The sequence below is a fragment of the Tachyglossus aculeatus genome, chromosome 19, assembly GCF_015852505.1.
Source record: "Tachyglossus aculeatus isolate mTacAcu1 chromosome 19, mTacAcu1.pri, whole genome shotgun sequence".
Classification (NCBI taxonomy): domain Eukaryota; kingdom Metazoa; phylum Chordata; class Mammalia; order Monotremata; family Tachyglossidae; genus Tachyglossus; species Tachyglossus aculeatus.
This window is the reverse complement of record NC_052084.1, coordinates 11,834,964-11,844,625: the sequence shown is the minus strand read 5'-3', so window position 1 is coordinate 11,844,625 and position 9,662 is coordinate 11,834,964. Positions and strand designations below refer to the sequence as shown.

At 44.4% G+C, this 9,662-nt stretch overlaps 1 non-coding gene across 1 annotated transcript; it reads right to left on the bottom strand.

Moving 5' to 3' along the window:
* Nucleotides 1-9,102: 9,102 nt before the first annotated feature.
* On the bottom strand, nucleotides 9,103-9,240 carry LOC119941113. Its single transcript, XR_005455141.1, has one exon. It is a non-coding gene; the product is annotated as a small nucleolar RNA SNORA7 (small nucleolar RNA).
* Nucleotides 9,241-9,662: the final 422 nt, after the last annotated feature.

Below are 9,662 nucleotides of genomic sequence, written 5' to 3'. Positions count from 1 at the left end.
AGCTGCAGCTCAGATCCCCCTCTGTGAAGAGGGGACATGAAAGACATCTTAGACTGTGAATAGCAACAGGCAACCAAGTCAAGGGGAGGGAATCTCACATGTTTGCAATCCCCCACACCTTCCCAATAGGGCCTGAATCAGATGATAAAGTTACCTGTCTAGGGCCAACAATAAATCAAAACCTCCCTGAGACTCAACTAGCTTCCCGGCTATGTAGGGGTGAGTCCAGTGGTTGCCTATCAACCTCCATATCAAACTCCTCACTATTGACTTCAAAGCTCTCCATCACCTTGCCCTTTCTTACCTCACCTCCTTTCTCTCCTACATCCCAGCCCGCACACTCTGCTCCTCTGGTGCTATCCTTCTCACTGTGCCTCCTTCTTGCCTGTCCCGCCGTTGACCTCTGGTCCATGTCTCTCCTCTGGCCTGGAATGCCTTCCCTTCTCAAATACATCAAACAATCACACTTCCCCCTTCAAAGCACTTATCCTCCAAAAGGCCCTCCCAGACTAAGCCCCCTTCTCCTCTGCTCCCCGTCCCCTATGTCACCCCAACTCACTCCCTTTGCTCTACACCCTCTCCCCACCCCACAGCACTTGTGTATCTGTACATATCTATAATTCTATTTATTTATATTGCCTGTTTACTTGTTTTGATATGCATATATCTATAATTCTATTTATTTATATTGATGCCTGTTTACTTGTTTTGATGTCTGTCTCCCCATTTCTAGACTGTAAGCCCGGTGTAGGCAGTGATTGTCTCTCTTTATTGCTGAATTGTACATTCCAAATGCTTAGTACAGTGCTCTGCACAAAGTAAGCACTCAATAAATATGATTGAAAGAATGAATGAATGAGTCAGAATGGGGTTGACCCTTGGAGTTTTAAAAAGGCCTGAGTAATTTCCACAAACAAGGGCAATTAGGGAACAACTTTGGGATAACTACTGAGGATACAGAGATGCATCTTTATGTTCTTATTCCATTCAGCCGGACTCTTGGTGGCCTTCTCAAATTTGACAGTGGAAGCAGCAGAATGATGATGATGATGATGATAATAATAACAATAATAATCATAATCACTATAATAGAATTTGTTAGGCATACTATGTGTCATGTACTGTATGAAGTGCTGGGTTAGATACAAGACAGTCGGGCCAGACACAGTGCCTATCCCGTATAGGCCACACGGTCTAAGTAGGAGGGAGAATGGTAATTCATCCCCACTTTACAACCTTTCTGCTCTGTACTGTTCAGTATTTTGTGATTCTGCAACTTCATAATATTTAATACAGTGGCAAGTGTGTAAAGAATTCGGCTAGGGGTAGACGTAATGATAATACAGGAATTTGTGCTGAAAAATGTTAGTCATAGCAAGCAGTATCTTCAAAATATCTGCCCCATAATCCGTTAATTCCCCCCAAATCAGTGGTTACTAGGATGTGATTTCCATACAACACGAGGTTCTTCAAGAATCAAACTGCTGTGTTTTAGCAGAAGTGACTTCACATAGAATTTCTTTCCGGACATGAAAACAAAGGATGGAATTTTATATGAGGCTTCCCAGCCTCTAACTGCCTACTTCCCATCTGTTAAGCCATTTATTTTTCTCCTCTCTTATAAAACTGTTCCAAGACTTAAGACTCACTTCTTCCACCATGAAACTTTCCCTAATTAATCAGTTTGATCCCAACATACCACTGACTCCCTTCAACCACCACACCTACACCATCCCCATGAACTCCACCCTGTGATTTTGAATGGGTTCCAGATTCTTATGTATAGAATATTATTTATCTCTTCCCTTGTCTGGATTTAGATATATATTATTATATGACTGCTTGTTTACAACCACTGGGAGGGCATCAGTCACATTATCTCCTTCTTTTGTATCTCTAGCACCCAGCAAAGAGCTTTTTGCACAGTAATAGCTAAGTAGACGTATTTCTATAGTCATTTCTATAGCTTCCAGTGAAGGTATAGCTTTAGATATTAAAAAAAAAAATGACTCTGGAGGTAGATATCTGTTCAAATCAGGGAAAACCTTAATTTATTCTTGCAATCACACATTATGGACCTGAGACCAATATATTTATCCAAACCTTTCAATATGTATTTTAGTCACCACCATTTCTTATAGAATTGAATTATATATTCATTAACCATTGGATTTTTAGAGTTTTACACAATTTAACAATTTCTACCTCCTAAATCTTTTTTTTTTTAATGAAGGGTATTCCCCCGCAAGACTGTAATCTCATTATGGGCAGGGAACGTGTCCACTAATTCTGTTATACTGTACTCTCCCAAGCGCTTAGTACAATACTCTGCACATAATAAGCACTCGATAAACACCAGTGATTGACTGATCCTCAGGCCTCTTAGTCTACCCCTTCTCCAGCCCTACTGCTCACTCCCTGCTAAACCCCCTTCCTTGTCTGACCTGAATGTTCCATCCTGCCTTGTAGTCTCTCACCTGGGCTGAGAAGCAGCATGGCCTAGTGGGTAGAGCATGGTCCTGGGAGTCAGAAGGACCTGGGTTCTAATCACAGTTCTGCCACTTGTCTGCTGTGTGACCTGGGCAAGTCACTTAGCTTCTCTGAGCCTCAGTTCCCTCATCTGTAAAATGGGGGTTAAGGCTGTGAGCCCAATGTGGGACAAGGACTGTGTACAACCCAATTATCTTGTATCTACCCCAACATTTAGAACAGTGCCTGGCACACAGTAAGTGCTTAAGAAATACCATTATTATTATTATTATTATTATTACTGATCCTGACACATTGACCCGAGCAACTTTTTCCTTCAGGATTTCTGACACTTCTCCTTTAGAGCCCAACAGGGTGTCTCACCCATGCCACTCTGCCCCACCCCCGTGGAGGCCATGATCTCTGGGTTTCTGGGTTTTGGGGTTCTCATTCTCACTGTCTTCTCAGCTCCTTTCTCTCTAACTCCAGCCAGGGGAAAGAGAACCTCTGGAGCAGATGTTAGAAGTATAACATGGTCAACAAAAAGAGGAAAAATGATTCTGGCAGGCAGAGGGAAGCTTAATCCCTTTCCAGTGTAGGCAGATGACAGGAATGTCCCACTGAAGAATGAGTAAGCAAAATACCCATCATGAAAAGGAGTGGGAGAGCAGGAACGCAGGAGTTTGAGAGAGTTTACTGGCTCCAATCAGAGTTCTGCTATTTAGCAACAATCACTATTTAGCAAGGATCACATTCCAACACCCTAGTTTGCAAAATCCAGGTTTCTAAACAATCAGCTACAGGTCAATTTTAAATCATAAGAAGCTCAACAAACCAGGGTTCTTGAATTTACACACTCAGCTTTCGATTAGTCAGTATCTTGCCTTGTCTTCTCCCTTTTATCAAAATGCCTAAGAGTTTTGTAGACACAGTGTGCTCTAGTGGAAAGAAAACAAGACTGAGAAACAGGAGGCCTGAGTTCCATCCCTACTTCTGCCATCTGCCTGCTGACTTGGGCAAGTCACTTAACTTCTCTGTGCCTGTTCCTCCCTCCCCTTTAGACCGTGAGCCCCGTGTGGGACAGAGAATGTGTCTGATCTGATTATGAAGATTTGATTTTTGAGTCTGAGTTCTCAGATCAACCAATCAAGCAATCAATTGTTTATTGAACACTTCGTGCGCAGAACACTGTATGAAGCCCTTGGGAGAGTACAATATAACAGAGTTGATAGACTTGTTCCCTGCCCCTCTATATCTAGTGGGGGAGACAGACAGTAAAGTAGCAGATATGCCAATAAGCCCTGTGGAGCTGAGAGTGGGGGTAATACAGATTACAGATCCAAGTGCAAGGGCGACGCAGACAGGAGGAGTTGGGGAAATGATGGCTGAGTCAGGGAAGCCCTCCTGGAGGAGATCTGCTTTTAATAAAAGCTTTGAAAGTGTGGAGAGTGATGGTCTGTTGGATATGTAGGGGGTGGGAGTGCTAGACCAGAGGGTGGGTTAGGGGACAGTGCCAAGATAGAAAAGATTGAGGTTCAGTGAGTAGGTGTTCAGTGAGTAGGTTGGCATTACAGGAGCAAAGTGAGTATGTTGCGTTGTAGTGAGAAATCAATGAGGTATGATAAGAAGGGGCGAGGTGATTGAGATCAAAAGGCAACAAGAGGAACCATGTCACGCCCCCATACAAGCAGATAGATAAGGAAAAAAAATCTGGAGAATACTATATTAATCTTGTCCACTCTTCCTACTTGAATTAGAGCAAATGATCCTACAGAAGACCAGGCATTTTTCAATAACGGTTTCCATTCTTCCAAAAAGCACTAAGATTAAACTGTCACAGGTTGGACTGCGTCAACTATTTGTGCTCTACTCTCTCCTTCTCCTTCAGTCACATTTGACTGAATTGAGGAGAAGAGGCAGGGGTTATGCTTTGGCTTGAATGCTAGGCATGCACTGAATGAGAGGATAAGCACATTTCTTCCTGTAAGGTGCCAGGACAAAGCACATTCCTGTCTACACCAACCAAGGACAAATTGTTCTGGAATCTGACACACAGACATAGTTACATACCCTAGCAGGACTCTGGCCTGAGATACATTTGCACATCTTTGGAGAGAGGAGCTTTGGAAAGGCAATAGAGGAAATCTCCGGATTTGCATGTCAAGCCATATTAAATGTGGCTTTGTTATCTCTGGGTTTATAGATCACATAGCAGAAGTCACGAAATGACCAGACGCCCTAGAAGAAAGCTGACATTTAAAAGCACAGGGGAAAGCCACCACACTGATTTTTCCCCTCTTTGGTTAAGTGTATTCATTGAGCACCTATAGCATGCAGAGCATTGTTTCTGTGCTTGGGAAATTACTAAGATAACCATTCCCTGCCCTTAAGGAGTTTATAGTCCCATAGTTGGATTCTTCATTTTCACCAAATCATTCCATTTTGGCCTAGAAGGATTTTTCTCATTTGAGACCAGGGATGAAAGTAAAACAATTCCTAATGGGAACAGAGCAGCAGTCATGCTGGGGGCAGGGGAAGGGGCAATAGGCATTGTACAGGGAAGGGGGGGGCGGGGGCGGTGATGCAGTGATAAGTGGGTGTGGGATGAGGGCACAGAGCCAGCCCACTACCAGGAGAAGGTCCCAGGACTGTCTGGCATCAGAAGGCACTGAGTGATGCTGCCACTTTATGCCACCTCCACTGTCTCCCGGGCAGGCTCCAAGTATACACAGGGCCCACAACCTCCAAGTAGGGTCCAGATGGCAGTGACCAGCCTGTGCCTGCTAGTGACTGAAAAACTGGGAGGGAAACTCAGGGTGGAGTCCTGCAGATACTCCCGGCCAGGGTTCACGGGGACAGGGGCACCATCCCCCAGCTAGCTGTAAGGGCTGAGGGAAAGGATTTTCATAGCAGAACAGTCACTCCAGAACTTTATATGAATAACAATAATGGTATTTGTTAAGCTCTTACTATGTGTCAGACACTGTACTAAGCACTGGGGTGGATAAAAGCAAATTGGGTTGGACACAGTCCCTGTCCCACGTGGGGCTCCAGTCTCACTCCACAGTTTACAGATGAGAGAACTGAGGCCAGAGAAGTTAAATGACTGGCCCAAGGTCACTCAGCAGACAAGTGGAGGAGCCGGGATTAGAACCCGTGACCTTCTGACTCCCAGGCCCATGCTCTAACCACTACGCCATGCTGCTTCCCCCCAAAATATGGAGTCCTTCGAGCTGGAATCAAACCAGCAACCTAAGGATCCTTGCCCAGAGCCAAGTTTCAGCCCACTCCAGCTTACTTTCGGCTTTGTGAGTGGGACCTAAATAATGTCTTTGGTTTACTTTCCTCTACGTTCCACTGGCATAAACCCCAAATCACTTTTTTGGAACACCTGGTCTGACATCCAAAAACACCTTAGGCGGGCCTCAGGCCCACAGCCAGAGCAAGAATCCTCAGCTGCAACAATCAAACTGTTCATCGATGGGACTTCCGATTGCCCAGGCAGGGAGGAGCAGGGAGCCTGCTTGAGCTTTCAAAGGTTATATGAAATAGAAAACTCTCAGCAGCGACTTGCTGTGGTTTTAAGTTCTGACCTGGAAGTTAGAAACACGGTGAACTTCTCTTCTCACAGCACTCTAATCAATAAGCAGCCAGCCATTGCCCAGAGCCTATGAATGATGTGGTACACGACTGTGACAAAATGTTTTCACATGATGTCAGTTTTTAAAGCAAATTATGGCAGGCAGGAGCACACAAGTTGGCTTGTTCTTGCTGTTGATTAGGGTGCTATTTCAGGCTAGGCAGATCAAATACTTCCCTAGGAGTTCTCTGTGGGTCTTTTCACGCTTTTTTTAAACCTCACTCAGCCTAGGAACCTTCGTTAGGATGCCAACTAGAAGATCTTATGGGTCACATTTACCTTGCATTTCACAAATAGGCGCTTTTGAGGGGTGCTTACCGTAATTACAAGGACATTTTCTTGCCGTTCAAGCTGCTGTGCCTGTCGGTAAGTTGATTTACAAGCTCATTTTCAAATCCTCTCTTGGAGAAGGAATTTGGATTACATAACCTTGAAAAACAAACCTGATGCCACCCTGCGTGAGCTAACACGTTGCAGTACTTTATGGCCTAAGGTTATTGAGCCAGCACCCAGTTTCACGGACCAAGGAGAGAGCAAGCACATCATGCCAATAACGTCTGTCCCGTTGAGCACAAAGCCAGTTTTGTTAAAGTTGCACTCCACCTGGGTGGAAATGAAACTAGAAGCTTTATCTCTTTCCAAATCACAGTTAGGTCAAAGGTATTTGATGATTTGAGATCGATTAGAAGGGTGACGGACTGTGTTATTGTTAACATCACCAGATTTATTAGAGCAATTCTATAAGACAGTTCTTTCAGGTTGTAACTGAAGCATCTGCACAGAATCATTAAGAGGTTTTAACCTGTAAATCCCCTAATGGTGATTCTTCTGAACTATAGCTCTTATCAAGAAGCCGCTTTATTCATTTATTTTTTTTAACTCCTCAGAGAAGTAATGAGGCCTAGTGGAAAGGATAATGGACAACAGGAGACCTGGGTTCTAATCCTAGCTCCATCGCTTACCTGCTGTGTGACCCTGGGCAAGAGACCTGTCTGCTCTGTACCTCTGTTTCCTCATCTGTAAAATGAGTATTTAATGGCTGTTCTCCCTCCCTGTTAGACGGTGAGCTCTGAGAGGAACCTAGAGGAACTGTGTCTGATCTGATCATACTATATCTACCCCAGTTCTTAGTACAGTGTCTGGCATATGGAAAATGCTTAACAAACATTATTATTTTTGATTACTACTAGTAGTAATAATAATAATAATAACCCTCCAAAGTCTTGAAAACCAGAAACGATCCACTCGTTCTATCATTAGGCTCATGCATCGAAAGGAATCAGCTAACATTAGCTGTGAGGATGGAACAGTGACGTAAAAAATAAACTGGAGAGAAAGAGTCAAACTGGAGAGAAAGAGTCACCCTGCTCGAAGTAGAATAAGGCCTATTCTCTGCCTTGATCAAAGATTTGAACCCTTGGCTCGATTTCTTGTAGTCCTGCTTCCAAACCAGAACAAACCACCACCCTAATTCAGCACTCATTTTAAAAGACCAACATGGCAGTATTAGAACTCACCAAATTTTAAGAACCTGCAATTCTTGTAGCCGATGAACCACTTCCCCATTTTGTGATTGACTGCAGGTCAGCTGATGGTGAAGAGTTGTTAAGGGAGGAGGAGGAGGGTTTAAACTGCACCAGTGCAGTCACCCCTGATGTCTCCTACCGGCTCCCAAGCCATTGGAGGATCCTCTCAGCAACCTTCCAATGGCCATGACTCCTCAGACAGTGGAAGGCGGGAATTTCTGAGTCTGTCTATCTATCTATCAATCAGACTTCACTGTGGAAGGAAGCAGCTGTCTTAGAAACAACCGTATCCAGTCAGCTGACCATATTTTGCGCATTCCTTTAGGGTCACTTAGCTAATCTGGTAAAAAGATCCCCGGAGTTTTTCCAGTTTTCCTAAGAAACTGCAGTTAGAACCCCCAGGGGAGTTTTAAATGTCACCCTTCTTTGCAGCCTTGTATTTCCTCTTGCCTTCAGGACATCTCTACTTTGGTGTCCCACTAACACCTCAAACTTAACATGACCGAAACAGAGCTTCTCTTTTTCTCGTACAACATCTCTCCTCCCCGTGACTTTCCTATTACTGTATACAGCACTGACTTTGGTTACAGCACCTGTAACCTTGACATTATTCTTGAATCATCACTCTCATTCAACACGTACATTCAAAGTCAACAAATCTTGTCGGGTCTACTTTCACAACATCTCTAAAAATCCGCCCTTTCCTCTCCAGCGAAATTGGTACTATGCTGATCCAAGCACTTATTTCCTGCCTTGACTAGATCAGCCTCCTGGTTGACCTCCCTGCCTCTTGTCTCTCCCTTCCTTCAGTCCATACTTCACTCTGCTGCCCAGATCATTTTTCTGTAAAGCCATTCAGTCCATATCTGCCCACTTCTCAAGCTTCCAATGGTTGCCCATCCACCTTGAAAACAAAGAGAAACTGCTTAAAATCAGCTTTAAAGCACTTAATCAGCTCATTCCCTCCAATCTTACCTTGTTGATTTCATTCATTCATTTAGTCATATTTATTGAGTGCTTACTGTGTGCAGAGCACTGTACTAAGCACTTGGAGGAGTACAACAGTAAACACATTCCTTACCCACAGTGAGCTTACAGTTGAGATGAGGAAACAGACATTAATATAAATAAATTACAGCCCAAGTGCTGAGGGGCTGGGAGGGGGGAAAGATGTCTCCAATGCCAGCATATTCACTGTACCTTCATCCTAACACACCACCAACCCCTTGGCCATATTCTCCCTCAGGCCTGGACCTCCCTCCCTCTTCATAGCTGACAGTTCACCACTTTCCCCACCTTCAAAACCTTCCTAAAATCACATCTCCTCCAAGAGACTCAAGTTTACTGCGCAGAAGGAGGCAATGGTAAACCACTTTGGCATTTTTACCAAGAAAACTATGGATACGCTACCAGACCACTCTCAGGGTCACACCTGGAGAGTCTGCTGCCCAGCACAGGGGAGTTTTGACTTGTAGCAGATTGCCTTCAACTCCCTAACCACTGCCCAAGCTAGGAATGGAATGGGTATGCCTCTGCTTGACTCTCTCTCTCATAGTCGAGGCTGATAGAGTACTGGAAACTCTCCAGGTGTGACCCTGAAAGGGGACTGACTGACTCAGTGGCTTTTTCAGGAGAAATGATAGATCATGAAGTGAGGTGATGGATTGTGCTTCTCTAAGTACACACAGAAATTCTGGGCTATGCAGAGGAAAAGACCATTTCTCTGCAGGGCTATTTAGATTCTCCCCAGTACCATCTCTCTGCCCCTGCTTCTTCTTCTTGGTGGGGCTGTCAGTTGTGCCAGAGAGGCAGAATTCATCTCCTTGGGAGCCCTCAGAGCTGAAACAATTCAGATTGTCAAATCTCTGGGGTCTGTTTCTCCTGACGGCCAGACCCTCACCCCAAGGAGCTTGGACCCTTTCCCAAAACTGTCAGAGGGATGTGACTAACCCTCTTCTGCTTGCAGTTGCCTCAGATGCCTGGCTGGGAAATCAAACATCATCATCATCATTATAACAAGTGCAGAA